Source organism: Neovison vison, chromosome 11, assembly GCF_020171115.1.
Source record: "Neovison vison isolate M4711 chromosome 11, ASM_NN_V1, whole genome shotgun sequence".
Classification (NCBI taxonomy): Eukaryota; Metazoa; Chordata; class Mammalia; order Carnivora; family Mustelidae; genus Neogale; species Neogale vison.
In genome coordinates this window covers 78,370,255-78,392,034 of record NC_058101.1, presented here as the reverse complement: position 1 = coordinate 78,392,034, position 21,780 = coordinate 78,370,255, and the positions used below count along the sequence as shown (strand labels likewise).

At 38.0% G+C, this 21,780-nt stretch overlaps 1 long non-coding RNA gene across 1 annotated transcript in view; it reads right to left on the bottom strand.

Moving 5' to 3' along the window:
- Window positions 1-3,595: 3,595 nt before the first annotated feature.
- Window positions 3,596-21,780, bottom strand: part of LOC122919259 — a 79,033-nt gene continuing 60,848 nt past the window's right edge. The window contains exon 6 of the long non-coding RNA XR_006386780.1: window positions 3,596-5,297. This is a non-coding gene — a long non-coding RNA (uncharacterized LOC122919259). The remainder of the gene's footprint in view (window positions 5,298-21,780) is intronic.

Genomic DNA, 21,780 nt, shown 5'->3' with positions numbered 1-21,780 from the left:
TGTGTGTGTGTATGAAGAAATTGAGAAGCTGTTTCTACTATGTATATGGAAATACAAAGAAGGAAGCAGGTCAAAGACAATCTCAAGGAAGAAATCTAGAGGATCTATATTACCAGAATCAAGATTGTATTAACTATTATAATTAAGAAATGGTTAATAGGGTCTAGAAACAGATATATCTAAGTTTACATTACAGTGCAGCACACTGGGAACCAATGTTTATTCAATAACATTGCTTGTATCTACAAATATGTAAAAATACATCTGCCAAAAGACAAGCAACAGTCATTCATAGCAGTAATATGTAATATAAATTAGGAAAACAACCCAAAGATCCATCAGCATGACAATAAATAAAGTGATATATTCATACAATCACTTACTATACAGCAAAGAGAAAAAAAAAAAGAATTACATCTTTGTGCTACAAAATGGATACATCACACAAACATAATGTTGAAAGAAAGAACCAAGATACAAAAGAGAGAAGCTATATATGTGTGATATATATGAATACATATATGCATTATATATATATATTAAAAATGTTTTTAAAAAGGCAGCAGCAGTAATACTAATATATGGGGGTAAAGTCAAGATAAACATTGCCCTTCAGAGTTGATAGTGATTGCAAGATAAGCATAATGTGAAACACTTTCTGGAATCCAGGTGAAGTTCTGTTTCTATATCAGAGAGTAGTTACCACGGTAATATTTAATTTTATCAGGATCTATCTTTAAAATTTGTGCACTCTTTTTCTATGTATGTTACAGTTCAATAACATTTATACAAAAGATACAAATTATAAATAATAAATTTCCAAATTTAAAATCTACACTTCAATATAACTTTATTCAGAAATTTCAATATAATTTTTAACAAAAAGTTCTATTTATAATTTTAATGTTCACTGACCATTTGTCCAAAAAAGCTAATATGTTTCATTCACTTTCTGTATAGACCACATAGGTAAAACTTCAAGATAATTTGAATTGTATAGAGTCGCAAAATATTCCTCTGCTGCTTTATACAGTATTTTTGAGTGCCACATTAATGAATGTGTAATTCTAGGATCATGAATTGGAATACCAAGTGAAGAAGGTTTGCAATACTGAACTCAAAACTTCATCACACAAAACCTATTGCTCTGGTCCTTTCTAAAAGAAGGATTTGGCAAGTAATAAGCTTTCCTTAGTACTTCTGTTCAAATCTTCCTTGTGCACTAAAGTCCATCTCCAACACTGGCAGCAGCTCAAAGTATCTATAAATTTCATATCAATGAATTCAGTCATGTTTTTGCCTTAAAACACAGGGCAAAGGGAGTAAGGAGTGTTTTTCTGGAGCCTGAACCACGTGGGAAGGTTTATGTTTAATATTATGGGATACAATATGTGAGTAACTGGAGCTGAATTTACATCTGGATGTGCTAGTGGAATACTGGAATCTGTGCGTGCAGGCTTATAACAACTTATATCTTCAGGAAGTTTACAAGCCAATTTTTAAACCCAGACATTATTAAGAATTAAATTTTGTAAATGTACATTTAAACAAATTATATTGAAAGTTAAGGAAATTAATATTCAAAATGAGTCATTATTTTAACACATTTTATTATGTTCTATACTGAAGAGGATTCTATATCTATTTTATCTGCATGGCACAGCCAGTATACAATGGTGAGCTACTGTGCATCTCTTCCACATGGAGAAGAACTCTGCCCTGATGGGAGTATTTATATAACAAAAAAAAAAAAAAAGGCAAATTCCACAATCAGATATTTATTATTTTATTGACTATCTAAACTTAAGAAAGTGAAAAAGAAAATGTTTATCATAGACATCAAATCAGAAGTATGTCTTGTGTGTAGCCATTACAGTGAAAGTAGAATAACATTGTGAAAATATTATTTTATTCTTCTAAATCTACTATCCATTTCAGTAAAGAAGTTTCTTGCATCACTGATGAACAAATGAAGTTCTAATACATGTTTTCATTATTTCACTTTGTATTATTCATATAAATGAAAGTGATCAGCCAACATTCATGTCAAGACCATATTTGTTAGTCCAACATTCAAAAGTTGGGTATATATACAGGAGTAAAGCAAAATCATCATCATCATCATCATCATCATCATTATCATCATCAATGTAAACATTTTGTGAAAAGCAATTGGCTATATATAATTTACAATACATGGTATTGAATATTATTTACAAGTAGTATGATATACAACCTTTGTAGCAATAAAATTTGTAAGTATATACACATGTATGCATATGCATAAACACATGTTTGAGAGCCTCTTGTCAAATATTTACCAACAAAACAATAAAAGACATTCAAACATTATTTAGTAAATTCATTTTTTGCGTGTAATTGTGATACATAGGACCTCCCAAAGGGCAGGGCCCAGAGGAAATTTCCTTCTCACGAGCATCTAAGATTGTTACCATTAGGGAAGTTAACCAACTCTCCCAAGGCCCAGAGTTTACAAATGACACAGAAAGCTTTGCAACCAGAAAGTAATGTGGAAGTCATGCTTTTTTGACTTTGCAATCTCTTCTGAGACATTGGATTTATCTGAATAAAGCACAAGTTTTTGAAACAGAAAATAGAAGCAGAAAAGATATTTTTAAAAAATTAAGAACCTGGGGTGCCTGGGTGGCTGGGTGGGTTAAAGCCTCTGCCTTTGGCCTAAGTCATGGTCCCAGGGTCCTGGGATCGAGCCCCATATCGGGCTCTCTGCTCAGCAGAGAGCCTGCTTCCTCCTCCTCTCTCTCTGCCTGCCTCTCTGCCTACTTATAATCTCTGTCTGTCAAATAAATAAATAAAATCTTAAAAAAAAAATTAAGAACCCATTTTTAATTTTTGTTTTTTTTTTTTAAGATTTTATCTATTTATTCGACAGAAAGAGACACAGTGAGAGAGGGAACACAAGCAGGGGGAGTGGGACAGGGAGACACAGGCTTCCAGCCAAGCAGGAAGCCTGATGTAGGGCTTGATCCCAGGACCCTGGGACCATGACCAGAGCTAAAGGTAGACGCTTAATGACTGAGTCACCCAGGCGCCCTTCATTTATAGTTTTAAAAACGGGGGAAATAGAAATGAAATAACTTTAATGTTAACTCTTAAAACAGTAAACATCTTGCTAAATATTTAAAAGTATTCTATTTTAAATCAAAAGCAGGATACTATCACCCTTGATAATGCACGTTTTCCGGAAAGTCTTAGCTAAGGTAATATGTAAATGAGCAAACATGAGTAGTTTAAAGACTGGAATGTAACTAACAATTTTACTGCAGTTATGCACATAAACTATTATTATTTAGTTAGAAAATCCAAGGTAATAACCCAACGGTAGAGTCACCAAGAAGGTGGTCCAACTTCTTAGGGAGGCATTATCAGATATTGGTGAAGATTCTAAACTCTGAAGACAAACTGCATGGATTGAAATACCGGCTCATCCTTTTATATAACTTAACACATGTTATTAAGTTCCCTGTACCTCAGTTTCATCATCAGCATAATGTAGATAATAATATTTCCCACCCATAGAAATCTATGATTTGATATATGGACAGTACATTGAAAACATTTATCACATAGTAACTACCATTCAACTGGTTGTTGCTATTGTTACTACTATTACTCCTACACCTATTACTACTAAAAGTGCATACTAATATTAAAAAAAAAAGAAATGAATAATGTATCCATAGTTGGCGAGACTAAATATTATGAAAAATGATTTTCACAGCTAACAAGTTTGCTACAAATCCATGTGGAATAATAAAGGACAATGCATCACCAAGACAAATTAAAGCTGCAGCATTAGGAAGAGCACTTCAACCTGTCAAATATTAAGACATTTAGTAATACCAACTGTGTGATGTTGGGACAGAGATGGACAATGAACAGATTAAGGAGCCATGATTCAGATCTTCACATAAGAATATTTGTATCTGTAGCCATGCTTTTACAAACCACTAGGAAAACACTTCAATATCTAATTCAGCAGATGATGCTGGAAAATAATTGATTATATACAGGAAAAACATTATACCATATACAAAGTCAATTCCATTTATCATATAACTTCTGACAATACTAGGAGATGAACAATGTATCAGATCAAATCAGTCCCAATTAGTGCCTAGAAGAGGTCTACAAAAGAAAAATAAAATCATGCCACTGAAATATTTTCATTTCATTTTGAAGGAGGATGAACAGAGAGCTGGGGAGATGCATAGATTATCACCTTATGATTCCATATAGACGTGAGCATCTATGACTGCAGATGAAATTTAGATAGGTCCTCATAGTAGAAATCAGCATTTTGTGTGTGTGTGTGTGTGAATTACTTTTCCCTTTTATCTGATAGATGAGCCTCTATTTCATCAATGGGATTCATTCTATGCAGTTCTGATGTGTCCATACCACAAGGTTAGGCATGTGGCATCAAAATTATATTATAGCAAACTATTGCTTTAGAAATGGCGCTATAATTCAAAGTAAATCAATTACAGTCTTCCCAAAAAGAGAAATTGGAGAAGCAGCACACTGCTCAACAGAATACCTACATTTAAAGGCATTCTAAGTGGGTGCCAGTATTGCTCAGCTAGTCAAGTGTCTGCCTCCAGCTCAGGTCATCATCCCAGGGGCCTGGAAACCAGCTTCTCCCTCTCCCTATGATCCAGAACTGTAGGAAATAAATTGTGTTTATAAGCCAACCTATCTATTATACTTTGTCATACTTGCCCTAAGACATACTACGAATATATTAGAAGGTTATTTTTTGCTCAAAAGGGTAAACAGGTCAGTAGGGCAATCTTCCTCCAAATGGCCAACAGACATACTGTCATCTTCACCTTATGCCAATCCAAGTCCTGCCTGGCAATGTTCTTCCTTCCAAATAGAAAGCAAACAGAGCTCACAGGAGCAAACATGGAAGTTTTTAACGGGCCAAGACTGGAAAGGTCAACTCTGCTCACACTTCATTGGCTAGAACTCAGGAAATGTCCACACAAAAAGATCAAGAGAGGTAAGAAATCTTTACCTCTGAGATCAAGAGGTGGAGAACAAGAACACTGTTGAGTAGCCAGTAATTTCTTCCCAAACCATCTTTCCCTTTATACATATTTACGTGTGCCTTCTTTCCACAGGTGGTATCTACTCACTTGTTCTCCAAAGGAGACAATCCAAAATTTTATTCACTTACACAGATAGCTGAAATTTCAGAATCTCTGGATATTGAGTAATCTTCTCCATTGTTGCTGGATCTAGTTGTTGTGGTCCTGTAAAATATGATATAAAGGACAAAATATCAGTTCTGTGTATGCTATCACTGGTAGAATAACAATAATAGTAGAAAACTTACATTTTGGAAAGGGAAGCACACAGTTGCTAACAACAAAAAATGCTGCAGCAAGATGGCAGAGGAGTAGGAAACCTAAATATCATCAGGTTCCAGGAGTTTAGCTAGGTAGTTATCAAACCGTTCTGAACACCTACAAACTCAACAGGAGATAGAAGAGAAGAGCAGCAATGCTAGGAACAGAAAGGCGATCACTTTCTGGAATGCAGGATGTATGGAGAAGTGAATCCAAGGCAACATAAGGGAAGAGAGACCATGGGGAGAGGGGTCAGCTCCCAGAAAGCGGTACAGCAGTGTAGTATAAAATCAGAACTTTTAGACATCTGCTCCACTGAGGGACGTCACTCCAGAAGCTAAACGGGGCATGGAGCTCTTCTGGGGACAGTGTGGTCTCAGGACATGTGGGGTCACAAAAAGACCAGGGGTGTCAGAATGTGGTAGAGCTTCCAGGTATCAGATCGGGGAAGCCAGCTGTAAAGATGGAGCCAAAGAGGGGGCTCTCAGCTCAGGATTACCTTAAACTGTGATCCAAGGCACAGTCGAGCCACCTCTCTTCGAGTAAGGACACCACGAGTGGCAGATCTGGAAAGACCCCCTCCTTCCACTGCTGGGAGGAGCAGCACAGGATGGTGCTGCAGGAATCTGCTGGGTTTGGAGACACCAAATGAAGCAATGCACCAGAGACAGAAATGCTCCATCAGAGGGTGGGTGAGCTCAGAGTGTGGCCAGAGACTTGGGAGACAGAAGAGATTGACGGCTTTCTCTGAGGGTGCATTGAGGAGTGGGGCCCTGAGCTCTTGGCCTGAAAGGGGACAGAGGTTCGGAGATTGTCATTTTCATTCCTTTCCTCCAAAGCTATACAGAAAGTGGTCAGGGAACAAAAGATCCCGAGATTAAAACCAAGCAGATTACTGAGCATGGACCCTGCCAAGGGTGATGCAATTCTGTCTCAGGCAAAGACATCTGACAATCACTGCAACAAGCCCTTGCACAGAAGATCAGCAAGAACATCATCTAAGACCAAGTTCACACATCAGTGACAACTGCAGAACTCCTGAGCTAGGGGAAAGCAACATACAGAATTCATGGCTATTTTCCATGATCCTTCAGTTCTTAAAAGTTAAATTTTTTTAATTTTATTTTTCTTATTCTATTTTTTTATTTTTCCTCTTTCCCATTTTAAAATTTTTAAATTTTATTTTATCAGTATATTTAAAAATTTTTTAATTTTCAATGCTATAATCATATTTTATCCTATCATTATATTTAACCTTATTTTTTATATACATAAAGATTTTTTCTTTAAAATTTTGGTATACAATTTCTTCAAAGAGATCAAAATATATCCTAAATCTAGTGCATGGTTTTGATCTACTCCCCAGCCTAATCACATATTTCCCCACCCCCTTTTTTTTTCTTTTTTCAACCAACTTCTTATCTTATCAATGCCTTTTTTGGAATTTTTTTTTTAATTTTCATCTTTACAGTCATATTCCATCCCTTCATCATGTTTACCCTTATTTTTGTACTATATGTTATTCCTTCTTTAAAATATAGGGAGGTAGTTTCTTCTAACAGACCAAAATACACCCAAAATCAAGTATGTGGTTGTGTTCTATTCACCAGTCATTATATATATATATATATATATATATATATATATACACACACACACATACATAAATATATATATATTTTTTTTTCCTTTTCTTTACTTCCTTTCCTTTCCTTTCTTTACTTCCCCCTCACATCTCCCCTTGGTTTGGGGGCTCTTCTGACTTGGCTAGTGTATATTTTTTCTGGATTCATTGCTACCTTTTAATATTTTGTTCTCTCATCTGTTCTTATCTGGATAAAATGACAAGGCAGAAAAACTCATCACAAAAAAAACCAAAAAACAAAAACAAAAAACAAAACCAAGAGGCAGTACCGATGACTAGGGAACTAATCAATATGGACATCAGTAATGTGTCAGAAGTAGAGTTCAGAATCGTGATTATCAAGGCACTAGTTGGGCTCTAAAAAACCATGGAAGATATTACAGAATCCATTTCAAGAGAAATAAAATCCCTTTCTGGAGAAATAGAAGAACTAAAATCTAAAAAAAGTTGAAATCAGAAAAGATATTAATGAGGTGCAATCAAAAATGGAGGCTGTTACTGCTAGGATAAATGAGGCATAAGAGAGAATTAATGATATAGAAGACTGAGTAATGGAGAACAAAGAAGCTGAGCAAAAGAGAGACAAACAATACTGGATCACGAGAGGAGAATACAAAATATAAGTGATACCTTAAGATGAAACAATATTAGAATAATTGGGATCCCTGAAGAAAAAGAAAGAGAGAGAGGGGCTGAAGGGATATTGGAGCAAATTACAGCAGAGAATTTCCCTAATTTCCAAAGGTAACAAGCATCAAACTCCAGGAGGCACAGAGAAGCAAACTTAAAATCAATAAATATATGTCAACACCCCATCATCTAATAGTAAAACTTACAGCTCTCAGTGACAAAGAGAAAATGCTGAAAGCAGCTCGGGACAAGAGATCTGTAACATACAATGGTAGAAATATTAGATTGGCAGAGACCTATCCACAGAGACCTGACAGGCCAGAAAGGACTTGCATGATCCATTCAGAGCACTAACTGAGAAAAATATGCAGCCAAGAATACTATATCCAGCTAGACTGTCATTGAAAATAGGAAAGATAAAAAGTTTCCAGGACAAACAAAAACAACAAAAATTTGCAAACACCAAACGAGTCCTACAGAAAATATCGAAAGGGGTCCTCTAAGCAAAGAGAGAGCCTAAAAGTAACAAACCAGAAAGGAACACAGACAATATACAGTAACAGTCACCTTACATGAAATACAATGGCACTAAATTCATATATTTCAATAGTTACCCTGAATGTAAATGGGCGAAATACCCCAATCAAAAGATACAGGGTATCAAAATGATAAAAAAAAAAAAAAACCAAGACCCATCAATATGCTGTCTGCAAGAGACTCATTTTAGAACCTAAGACACCTAAAGATAAAGGGAAGGGTTATAAAACCATTTATCTTGCTAATAGACATCAAAAGAAAGCTGGAGTGGCATTCCTTACATCAGATAAATTAGATTTTAAGCTAAGACTATAATAAGAGATGAGGAAGAACAATATATCATACTTAAAGTTTCTGTCCAACAAGAAGATCTAACAATTTTAAATATCAATTCACCTAACCAGGGAAGTGCCGATTATATAAACCAATTAATAACAAAATCAAAGAAAAACATCAACAATAATACAATAATAGTTTGGGACTTTAACACCCATCTCACTGAAATGGACAGATCATCTAAGCAAAAGATAAACAAAAAAATAAAGGCTTTAAATGACACACTGGATCAGATAGACATCACAGATATATTCAGAACATTCCATCCCAAAGCAACAGAATACACATTCCTCTCCAGTGCATAAAACATTCTCCAAAACAGATCACATCCTGGGTCATAAATCGGGTCTCAACCGGTACCAAAAAGATTGGGATCATTCCTTGCATATTTTCAGACCACGATGCTTTAAAACTAGAGCTCAATCACAAGAGGAAAGTTGGGAAGAATTCAAATACATGGAGGCAAAAGAGTGTCCTACTAAAGAATGAATCAGTCAACCAGGAAATTAAAGAATTTTAAAAAATCATAGAAACAAATGAAAATGAAAACACAACTGTTCAAAGTCCTTGGGATACAGTAAAGGCCACCTGAGAGGAAAGTATATAGTGATACAAGCCTTTCTCAAGAAGAAGAAAGGTCTCAAGTATACAAACTAACCCTACACCTAATGAGCTGGAGAAAGAAGAGCAAAGAAAGTCTAAACCCAGCATGAGAAGAGAAATCATAACGATAAGAACAGAAATCAATGAAATAGATACCAAAAGAACAGTAAAACAGATCAATAAAAGTAGGAGCTGGTACTTTGAAAGAATTAATAAGATTGATAAACCCCTGTCCAGAATTATCAAAAAGAAAATAGAAAGGACCAAAATTAATAAAACCATGAATGATAAAGAAGAGATCACAACCAACACCAAAGAAAAACAATTATAAAAACATATTATGGGCAATTATATGCCAGCAAATTTGACAATCTGGAAGAAATGGATGCATTCCTAGAGACATACAAACTACCAAAACTAAACCAGGAAGAAATGGAAAACCTGAACAGACCCATAACCAGGAAGGAGACTGAAGCAGTCATCAAAAATTTCCCAACAAACACGAGCCCAGGGCCAGACGGCTTCCCAGGGGAATTCTACCAAACATTTAAAGAAGAATTAATTCCTATTTTCCTGAAACTGTTCCAAAAAATAGAAATGGAAGGAAAACTTCCAAACTCATTTTATGAGGCCAGCATCACCTTGATTCCCAAACCAGACAAAGACCCCATCAAAAAGAATTACAGACCAGTATCCTTGAGGAAGATGGATGCAAAAATTCTCACCGAAATACTAGCCAACAGGAACCAGCAGTACATGAAAAGGATTATTCACCACAATCAAGTGGGATTAATTCCTCGGCTGCAAGGTTGATTCAACATCCTCAAATCAATCAGTGTGATACAATACGTTAATAAAAGAACGAACAAGAACCATATGATTCTCTCAATAGATGTTGAAAAGCATTTTACAAAGTACAGCATCCTTTCTTGATCAAAACTCTTCACAGTGTAGGGATAGAGGGTACATACCCCAATATCATCAAAGCCATCTGTGAAAAACCCACAGCAAATATTGTTTTCAATGGGGAAAAGCTGAGAATTTTTCCCCAAAGGTCAGGAACATGGCAGGGATGTCCACTATCACCACTGATATTCAATATAGTACTAGAAGTCCTAGTCTCAGCAATCAGACAACAAAAAGAAATTAAAGGCATCCAAATAGGCAAAGAAGAAGTCAAACTCTCGCTCTTTGCAGATGATATGATGCTTTATGTGGAAAACCCAAAATACTCCACTCCAAAACTGCTAGAACTCACACAGGAATTCAGTAAAACGTCAGGATATAAAAGCAATGCATAGAAATCAGTTGCATTTCTATAAAGCAACAGCAAGACAGAAGAAAGGGAAATTAAGGAGTTGATCTCCTTTACAATTGCACCCAAAATCATAAGATACCTAGGAATAAACCTAACCAAAGAGACAAAGAATCTATATCCAGAACACTATAGGGTACTCATAAAAGAAATTGAAGAAGACACAAAGGAATGAGAAAATGTTCTATGCATGGATTAGAAGAACAAATACTGCAAAAATGTCTGTGCTATCTAAAGCAATCTACACATTTAATGCAATCCCTATCAAAATACCATCATTTTTTTTCAAATAAATGGAACAAATAATCCTAATTTTTTAAATGATTTTCTTTATTTACTTGATAGAGAGAGATCACAAGTAGGCAGAGAGACAGGCAGAGAGAGAGGGGGAAGCAGGCTCCCTGCTGAGCAGAGAGCCAGATGCAGGGCTCGATCCCAGGAACCTAAAATCATGATCTGAGTTAAAGGCAAAGGCTTAGCCCACTGAGCCACCCAGGTGGCTCAAATAACCCTAAAATTTATATGGAACCAGAAAAGACCCTGAATAGCCAGAGGACTGTTGAAAGAAAAAAACAAAGTTGGTGGCATCACAATTCCAGATTTTAAGCTCTATTACAAAGCTCAGTATGGTATTACAAAGACAGTATGGCATTAGCACATAGATAAGTGGAACAGAATAGAGAGCCCAGAAATGGATCCTCAACTCTGTGGTCAACTAATCTTTGACAAAGCAGGAAAGAATGTCCAATGAAAAAAAGTCTCTTCAACAAATGGTGTTGGAAAAATTGGACAGCCACATGCAGAAGAATGAAATGGGACCATTTCCTTACACCACACACAAAAATAGACTCAAAATGGAAGATAGACCTCAATGTGAGACAACACCATCAAAATCCTTGAGGAGAACACAGGCATCAACCTCTTCGACCTCAACCACATCAACTTCTTCCAAGAAACACTGCCAAAGGCAAGGGAAGCAAGAGCAAAAATGAACTTGGGACTTCATCCAGATCAAAAGCTTTTGCATAGCGAAGGAAAGTCAACAAAACCAAAAGACAAGTGACAGAATGGGAAAAGATATTTGCAAATGATCTATCAAATAGAGGGCTAGTATCCAAAATCTATAAAGAACTTCTCAAACTCAACACCCAAAGGACAAATAATCCAATCAAGAAATGGGTAGAAGACATGAACAGACATTTCTGCAAAGAACACATCCAGATGGCCAACAGACACATGAAAAAGTGCTCAATATTACTCAGCATCAAGTAAATACAAATCAAAAGCACAGTGAGATACCTCCTCACACCAGTCAGAATGGCTAAAATTAGCAAGTTAGGTAACAACAGGTGTTGGTGAGAATGCGGAGGAAAGGGAACCCTCCTACACTTTGGTGGGAATGCAAGCTGATGCAGCAACTCTGGAAAACAGTATTTGAGGTTCCTCAAAAAGTTGAAAATAGAGCTACCTTATGACCCAGCAATCACACTACTGGGTATTTACCCTAAAGACAGAAATGTAGGGTGCCTGGGTGGCTGTTGGTTAAGCCGCTGCCTTCGGCTCAGGTCATGATCTCACGGTCCTGGGATTGAGTCCCACATTGGGCTCTCTGCTCAGCAGGGAGCCTGCATCCCCCTCTCTCTCTGCCTGCCTCTCTGTCTACTTGTGATCTCTCTCTGTAAAATAAATAAATAAAATCTTAAAAAAAAAAAAAAAAAGACAGAAATGTAGTTATCCAAAGGGGCACATGCAACCAAATGTTTATAGCAGCAATGTCCACAATAGCCAAACTATGGAAAGAATCTAGATGTCCATCAATAGATGAATGGACTAAGATGTGGTATATATACAATGGAATACTATTCGGCCATCCAAAAAAAATGAAATCTTGCCATTTGCAACAACATGGATGGAACTAGAGGGTATTATGCTAAGCAAAAGAACTCAACCAGAGAAAGACAATTATCCTATGATCTCTCTGATATGAGGAATTTGAGAGGCAGGGCAGGGGTCTGTGGGAGCTACAGAGAAGAAAAAAATGAAACAAGATGGGACTGGGAGGGAGACAAACCATTAGAGACTCTTAATCTCACAAAACAAACTGAGGGTTGCTGTGGGGGAAGGAGGGAGGAAGAAGGTGGTTGGATTAAGCCCTCTGGGAGACACTTACTTGTTCATTACTTAAGGAAACTATACAACTTACACAGGTTATTTCCTTCTTATGGGAGTCTAAGAATTGTTTTGAGTATTTTTTTTTTTTTTTTAAGTCCTAGGGTCTCTTAGGAAAAAAAAAAAACAGTATATTAGGGACAAGGTCTTGGTCTTTAAGTATTCAAGGATTTTCATAAACCTATATTTGCTAAGAGAGTGTGCCATCAGTGAATGATGTTCAATGAAACAAAAACATGTATCATTGATAAATGCCAAAAAATGGTATTTTATTTGTTCACTTAAAGATTTTATTCATTTATTTGTCAGAGAGAGAGAGAACAAGTAGGGGGGAATGGCAGACAGAGGGAGAAGCAGGCTTCCCACTGAGCAAGGAGCCCGAATGTAGGACTCGATTCCAGGACCCTGGGATCATGATGTGAGCTGAAGACAGATACTTAACGGACTGAGCCACACAGGAATCCCCAAAAAATGACATTTTATGTCAATGGGAACCTAAGTTCTATTTAAAAAATAGGGTTATAATGCTAAAAAAATTATCCATATGATTTGAGGGGTGGTTGCACAGCTTTTAAAATCAGACACACATATTCATAAATACATATATAAATGTGAACATAATTTTATATATTATAGTAATATATAAAAAATTAAAAAGAAAAATAAAAGAAAACACCAGCTATTTTATCATAAACATCATATTAAAAACTGACACATGCAGTCCAAGAGAGTCCCAGTTTCTAGTTCTTATGTAGGAAGCTTGGAAGTCATCAGTCCATCCTAAAAACAAGTAAAATGCTGAACAGATCGAAAAACACACAACTCTTCCTGGTTCCATAAGAAAGGGGAGGGCACAGGGATAACTGCTGACCCACAAATCAGAGAAACAAACAAGCAAATACAGAAGTCTCAGCTTACAAGAGCAGAGATTTACATGCAGATACTTCCACAAGAACCCAGTGCGAGGTGAGAAAAACTGAACTGCTGGTGAGTTATTATATTTTTGTTTTTGTTTTGTTTTGTTATTTGTTTTTTATATAATCACTTTTTATTTTGGTAAAATATTGATCTAACCTAAAATTTGTTATTTCCATTAACCATTTTCAAGTGTACAATTCGGCAGCACTAATTACATTAATTGCTATACAACCACCACACTGTTTCCAAACTTTTTCTTCTAGGGATAGAGCCATTTTTTAAACTGTTTTTAATTTTCCATAATTTTCTTTGCATTTATTTTGGTTTCAAATTTATTTAAATTCTAGTTAGTTAACATTTAGTGTAACAGTGATTTCAGGAGTAGAATTTGGTGATTCATCACACACAAATAACAGTGCTCAATACAAGTGCTTCCCTAATCCCCATAATCCATTTAGCCCATCCACCACCCACCACCCTACCATCAACACTCAGTTTGTTCTCTATACCTAAGAGTCTCTTATGGTTTGCTGTCCTCTTTTTCTTTTTTTCCCTTCCCAAATGTTCATCTGTTAGCTTCTTCAATTGCACACTGAGTGAAATCATATGGTTTTTGTCTTTCTCTGACTTATCTCGCTTAGCATAATACTCTCTAGCTCTATCCACATTTGCAAATGGCAAGATTCCGTTCCTTTTCATGACTAAATAATATTCCACTATATATCTGTACCATGACTTCTTTTTTTTTTTCCCATTTATTTATTTTCAGAAAAGCAATATTCATTATTTTTTTCACCACACCCAGTGTTCCATGCAAGCCGTGCCCTCTATAATACCCACCACCTGGTACCCCAACCTCCCACCCCCCCGCCACTTCAAACCGCTCAGACTGTTTTTCAGAGTCCATAGTCTCTCGTGGTTCACCTCCCCTTCCAATTTACCCAAATTCCCTTCTCCTCTCTAACGCCCCTTGTCCTCCATGCTATTTGTTATGCTCCACAAATAAGTGAAATCATATGATAATTGACTCTCTCTGCTTGACTTATTTCACTCAGCATAATATCTTCCAGTCCCGTCCATGTTGCTACAAAAGTTGGGTATTCATCCTTTCTGATGGAGGCATAATACTCCATAATGTATATGGACCACATCTTCCTTATCCATTCATCCGTTGAAGGGCATCATGGTTCTTTCCATAGTTTGTCGACTGTGGCCATTGCTGCTATAAACATTGGGGTACAGATGGCCCTTCTTTTCACGACATCTGTGTCTTTGGGGTAAATACCCAGGAGTGCAATTGCATGGTCATAGGGAAACTCTATTTTTAATTTCTTGAGGAATCTCCACACTGTTCTCCAAAGAGGCTGCACCAACCTGCATTTCCACCAACAGTGGAAGAGGGTTCCCCTTTCTCCACATCCTCTCCAACACATGTTGTTTCCTGTTTTGTTAATTTTGGCCATTCTAACTGGTGTAAGGTGATATCTCAATGTGGTTTTAATTTGAATCTCCCTGAGGGCTAATGATGATGAACCTTTTTTCATGTGTCTGATAGCCATTTGTATGTCTTCATTGGAGAAGTGTCTGTTCATCTCTTCTGCCCATTTTTTGATGTGTTTGTCTGTTTTGTGTGTGTTGAGTTTGAGGAGTTCATTATAGATCCTGGATATCAACCTTTTGTCTGTACTGTCATTTGCAAATATCTTCTCCCATTCCGTGGGTTGCCTCTTTGTTTTTTTGACTGTTTCCTTTGCTGTGCAGAAGCTTTTGATTTTGATGAAGTCCCAAAAGTTTATTTTCACTTTTGTTTCCTTTGCCTTTGGAGACGTATCTTGAAAGAAGTTGCTGTGGCTGATATCGAAGAGATTACTGCCTATGTTCTCCTCTAGGATTCTGATGGATTCCTGTCTCACGTTGAGGCCTTTTATCCATTTTGAGTTTATCTTTGTGTACGGTGTAAGAGAATGGTCGAGTTTCATTCTTCTACATATAGCTGTCCAGTTTTCCCAGCACCACTAATTGAAAAGACTGTCTTTTTTCCACTGTATATTTTTTCCTGTTTTGTCGAAGATTAATTGACCATAGAGTTGAGGGTCCATATCTGGGCTCTCTACTCTCTTCCACTGGTCTATGTGTCTGTTTTTATGCCAGTACCATGCTGTCTTCGTGATCACAGCTTTGTAATAAAGCTTGAAATCCGGTAACGTGATGCCGCCAGCTTTATTTTTGTTTTTCAACATTTCCTTAGCAATTCGGGGTCTCTTCTGATTCCATACAAATTTTAGGATTACTTGCTCCAGCTCTTTGAAGAATGCCGGTGGAATTTTGATCGGAATGGCATTAAAAGTATAGATTGCTCTAGGCAGTATAGACATTTTAACAATGTTTGTTCTTCGGATCCAAGAGCATGGAATGGTCTTCCATCTATTTGTGTCTTCTTCAATTTCTTTCATGAGTGTTCTGTAGTTCCTTGAGTACAGATCCTTTACCTCTTTGGTTAGGTTTATTCCCAGGTATCTTATGGTTCTTGGTGCTATAGTAAATGGAATCGATTCTCTAATTTCCCTTTCTTTATTTTCATTGTTAGTGTATAAGAAAGCCACTGATTTCTGCACATTGACTTTGTATCCTGCCACGCTGCTGAATTGCTGTATGAGTTCTAGTAGTTTGGGGGTGGAGTCTTTTGGGTTTTCCATATAAAGAATCATGTCATCTGCGAAGAGAGAGAGTTTGACTTCTTCATACCTTTTATTTCTCTCTGTTGTCTGATTGCTGTTGCTAGGACTTCTAATACTATGTTGAACAAGAGTGGTGAAAGTGGGCATCCTTGTCTTTTTCCTGATCTCAATGGGAAGGCTGCAAGCTTTTTCCCATTCAATATGATATTTGCTGTGGGTCTTTCATAGATAGATTTGTGAGGTTCAGGAATTTTCCCTCTATCCCTATACTTTGAAGCGTTTTAATCAGGAACGGATGCTGGATTTTGTCAAATGCTTTTTCTGCATCAAGTGAGAGGACCATGTGGTTCTTCTCTCTTCTCATATTAACTTGTTTTATCACATTGATTGATTTGCGAATGTTGAACCATCCTTGTAGCCCAGGGATGAATCCCACATGATCATGGTGGATAATGTTTTTAATGTGCTGTTGGATCCTGTTGGCTAGAATCTTGTTGAGAATCTTAGCATCCATATTCATCAGTGATATTGGTCTAAATTTCTCCTTTTTGGTAGGGTCCTTGCCTGGTTTGGGGATCAGGGTAATGCTGGCTTCATAAAAAGAGTCTGGAAGTTTTCCTTCTGCTTCAATTTTTTTGAAACAGCTTCAGGAGAATAGGTGTTATTTCTTCTTTGAAGGTTTGGTAGAATTCCCCAGGGAATCCATCAGGTCCTGAGCTCTTGCTTTTTGGGAGGTTTTTGATCACTGATTCAATCTCTTTATTAGATATTGGTCTATTCAGGTTGTTGATTTCTTCCTGGCTCAATGTTGGTAGTTTATATTTTTCCAGGAATGCATCCATTTCATCTAGTTTGCTACGCTTATTGGCATATAACTGTTGATAATAACTTCTGATGATTGTTTCTACTTCCTTGGTGTTAGTTGTGATCTCTCCCTTTTCATTCATAATTTTATGAATTTGGGCTTTCTCTCTTTTCTTTTGGATTAGTGTGGCCAGTGGCTTATCGATCTTGTCGGTTCTTTCAAAAAACCAGCTTCTAGTTTCATTGATACGTTCTACTGTATCTCTGGTTTCTACCTCATTGATCTCAGCTCTAATCTTGATGATTTCCCTTCTTATGTGTGGAGTTGGTTTGATTTGTTTTGATTCTCCAGTTCTTTAAGGTGTAGAGACAGCTGATGTGTTCTAGATTTTTCAATTTTTTTTGAGAGAGGCTTGGATGGCTATGTATTTTCCCCTTAGGACCGCCTTTGCTGTATCCCATAGGTTTTGGACCGAAGTGTCTTCATTCTCATTGGTTTCCATGAATTGTTTCAGTTCTTCTTTGATCTCCTGGTTGATCCAAGCATTCTTAAGCAAGGTGGTCTTTAGCTTCCAGGTGTTTGAGTTCCTTCGGAACTTTTCCTTGTGATTGAGCTCCAGTTTCAAAGCATTGTGATCTGAGAATATGCAGGGAATCATCTCAGTCTTTTGGTATCAGTTGAGTCCTGATTTGTGACCCAGTATGTGGTCTATTCTGGAGAAGGTTCCGTGTGCACTTGAGAAGAATGAGTATTCTGTTGTTTTAGGGTGGAATGTTCTGTATATATCTATGAGGTCCATCTGGTCCAATGTGTCATTCAATGCTCTTGTTTCTTTATTGATTTTCTGCTTCGATGATCTGTCTAATTCTGAAAGAGGCGTGTTAAGATCTCCTACGATTAGTGTATTCATATCAATATGACTCTTTATCTTGATTAACAGTTTTCTTAAGTAATTGGCTGCTCCCATATTGGGAGCATAGATATTTACAATTGTTAGATCATCTTGGTGGATAGTCCCTTTAAGGATTATGTAGTGTCCTTCTGTATCTCTGACTACAGTCTTTAGTTTGAAGTCCAATTTATCTGATATGAGAATCGCTACCCCGGCCTTCTTTTGAGGCCCATTGGCATGAAAGATGCTTCTCCACCCCTTCACTTTCAGTCTGCGTGTATCTTTAGGTTCAAAATGGGTCTTTGTAGACAACATATGGATGGGTCCTGTCGTTTTATCCAATCTGCAACCTTGTGCCGTTTTATGGGTGCATTTAGGCCATTCACATTGAGAGTGATTATTGATAGATACGTTTTTATTGACATCGAGTTACCTTTGAAGTTTTTCTTTCTGTAGACTGTCTCTGTATTTTTGTTCAATGCTATCTTGGGATTTTTCCTCTTTTATAGAACCCTCCTTAATATTTCCTGAAGTGTCGGCTTGGTGGTTGCATAGTCTTTTAAGCCTTGCTGGTCTTGAAAACTCTTTGTCTCTCCATCCATTTCAAATGTCAGTCTTGCTGGATAAAGTATTCTTGGCTGCATGTTCTTCTCATTTAGTGCCCTGAATATATCTTGCCAGCCTCTTCTGGCTTGCCAGGTTTCTGTGGACAGGTCTGACGTTATTCTGATGGGCTTCCCTCTGTAAGTAAGGAGCCTCTTTGCCCTGGCGTCTTTCAAGAGATTATACCTACAATTATAATTCCTCAATTTGACTATCAGGTGTCGTGATGTTTTTTTGGAATGTATAATCTTGGGTGGAGACCGTTCAACCTCTAGTACATGAACGCTGGTTCCATTTACGATATTGGGAAAATTTTCATGAAGGACTTGTTCCACGATATCTTCTAGACTTCTTTCTTTCTCCTCCCCTTCAGGGATTCCAATAATTCTGACGTTGGAATGCTTCATGGCATCATTTATTTCCCTGATTCTGTTTTTGTGGTTTTTAATCTGTTTGTTCCAGGCTTCCTCCTGATCCTTTCTATCTGTTTGTCTTCCAGATCACTAATTCTATCTTCTGTCTCAGTTACCCTAGCTTTGAGAGAGTTTAGATTAGATTGGAACTCATTGAGATCATTGTGAACCTCTTCCCTGGTAGCTTTAAGCTCCGCCCTAACATTGTGAACATCCTGTCTGGTCGCTTTCAGTTCGGCCCTAATCAATTCTGTTTGGTCTTCCATGGCTTTCTCCAACCTAGCTATTGCCTGGATAATTGTTAGCCTGAATTCTCTTTCCGACATTTGTCTATGTTGATAGCCGTTAGCTCTGTTGCAGAAGGTCCATCCTCTGTATTTTTCTTCTGTTGGGCATTCCTCCTCCTAGTCATTTTGGTGGGAGATGACTGAACAGATGTAGCTGGATGTATCAACTCTGGTGCAGTCAAGGTGCACCCTGGAACACTTCTGAGCAATCAGGATTCCCCACCCAAACGAGAGACAAAAGAAAAGAAAAAGAAAAAGAAAAAAGAAAAGAAGAAGAAAAAGAAAAAAGAGAGAGATAGAGAGAGAGAGAGGAAAGAAAGGGAAGATGAAAAAGAAGGTTCAGCCCAGATGGGCCCCAAGGTAAGATTTATGAAGTAGACAAACAAAAAGAGATAAAAAGTCTGATACAAGTATATGGCAAGAGAAAAAAAATATATATATGCAAGTAAAGAAAGAACCTTGTCAAAAAGAACCACAAGTGTAAAATTTATATGCTATCAGGACAAACACAAAAAACACAGAAACACTGGTGGAAGAAGATGGGAGAGTTCTTATAAATTCTCAGTGTGTGTGAGGAAGGTTGTTTTGATTCTTCCTGGATGTATCTTGATATCTTTGTTAAAGGACTCAACTTTCCTAAATAAAGGGGATTAAAAATCGGTTTACCTATAGGGGTAGTATTGATTGGGGAAAGGAGATTATTTTGAAGTTTAACTCTATATGAATATTGGAAGATAAAGATAAAAAGGAATAAACTAGACTAAACTAAACTAAAATTTTAAAAAAGGAATTCAAAAAATAAAAATGCAAAAGAAAAACATAGGTGTATGTATCAAAAAGTTCAGGTTAGAAAGGTATTATGGAATTTGATGTACTGTACAGCTCGCTGTGATGGCAAATAGGTTAAAAAAATTACCTATGTGTAAAAAAAATATATATATATATGAACCGGAATAGTGGGAATGAGTGAACAATACAAGTTTTCCTATGAAGTAGTGGTTGTTCTCTTGTAGTCCTTTTTTTTTTCTTTCTTGGTTTGTTTTCTGGGGGAGGGGCCTGCCACGTGGGTTGTCAGTCAATGATGTTTCCTGAGTTGAGTCCTCCCGCCCCCCTTAAGGGGGTGGGCTCTGGGGAAACTGGGTTTTTTTCGGGCTTTCAGGCATAAAAAGCGGTTTTTATGCTTGTTCACTTTTTTTCCTCTCACCTTGACCGCCTTTGATGGTTTTTGTAGTATTAGAAGAAATCAAACCACAACCTGATCTCCCTCTCAGAGAGAAGCCTCAGTCTGGATGCAGAAGCTGAATAAATTCCCCCTTGGCTGCTGGCAGAGCAGGTTCCAAGTTGCAGACCCTGGGGGCGCAGGATCTTTTGCCGAGGCAGTGGCGGCTGTCTGGGAGCTCCCGACCGCCAGAGAGGTTCCAAGCAGCGATCGCACACTGAGATTTTGCCGCCGGCCCGGGCTGGGAGTGCCCGGCTTGCGCGCACCTCTTTTCAGAGGCGGGTATGTGTCAGGCGCTTGTCTGGGGCACTGAGAACGGGGCGCTGGTCTGTAAGCCCCAGGCTGGGCTTTTGCGCGCCTCTGTCAGGGGAAGAGTTTCGGGCACACGGCTTAGGTTTTGAAACAATGGCGCGGGTCAAAGAGCGCCGGCCTGGCCTTTGTAACTCAGGGGAGCATGAGGGACGTGCATGCGTATCTCGAGCTTTGTGGTAGGGCTAGCGCGCGTTCTGCAGACCGGCGCAGCTCCCATCCACTCACAGGAGCCAGAACCCACCCATTCTCAGGTGCGCTGGCGGCTTAGGGACCAAGAGCGGTTTCTCCGCCGCACTCTCTTTGCCTCAGCGCCGGGGAGGCTGTCTGGGACCGGGGACTTAAGCCCCTGTCCCTAGCCGCCCCAATTCCCACAATTTCCCCCTGTGATCCTTTGCTCTTTTGGAGTGCTTTCAACCAGTCTCCAAGTTAATGCTGGTCCCCAGATGCAGGGCACTCTCCCTAGTATTGGGTTATTACTTTCCAACGGGTCGCCTCTGGTGGCTCCCTCCCCCTTTTGTTTATCTTCCGATATCAGTCCGCAGTTCCCATTCCGCTTTACCTGCCCACTGGCGTCTTCTGCCCCTGAAGAGATCCAGACGTGTATAATTCTGATCTCAGGCTGATTTCATGGGTGATTGGAGTTCTTTGGTAGGTAATCAGCTCACTTTGGGGTACGGCTGAAAAGGCGCCTCTTCCTACTACCCCGCCATCTTGCCGACCCCCCCATAACTTCTTTATCCATTCACCAGTTGATGGACACTTGGGCTCTCTCCATTATTTGGCTATTGTTGATAATGCTATTATAAACATCAGGGTGCATGTGCCCCTTTGAATCAGGTTTTTTCTATCCTTTATGTAAATAACTAGTAGTGCAATTGTTGGTCATTGGGTAATTCTATTTTTAACTTTTTAAGGAAATTCCATACTATCTTCCATAGTGGCTGCACCAGTTCGCACTCTCACCAATGGTATAAGAGGGTTTCCTTTTCTCCACATCCTCACCAACATCTGTTGTCTCCTGAGTT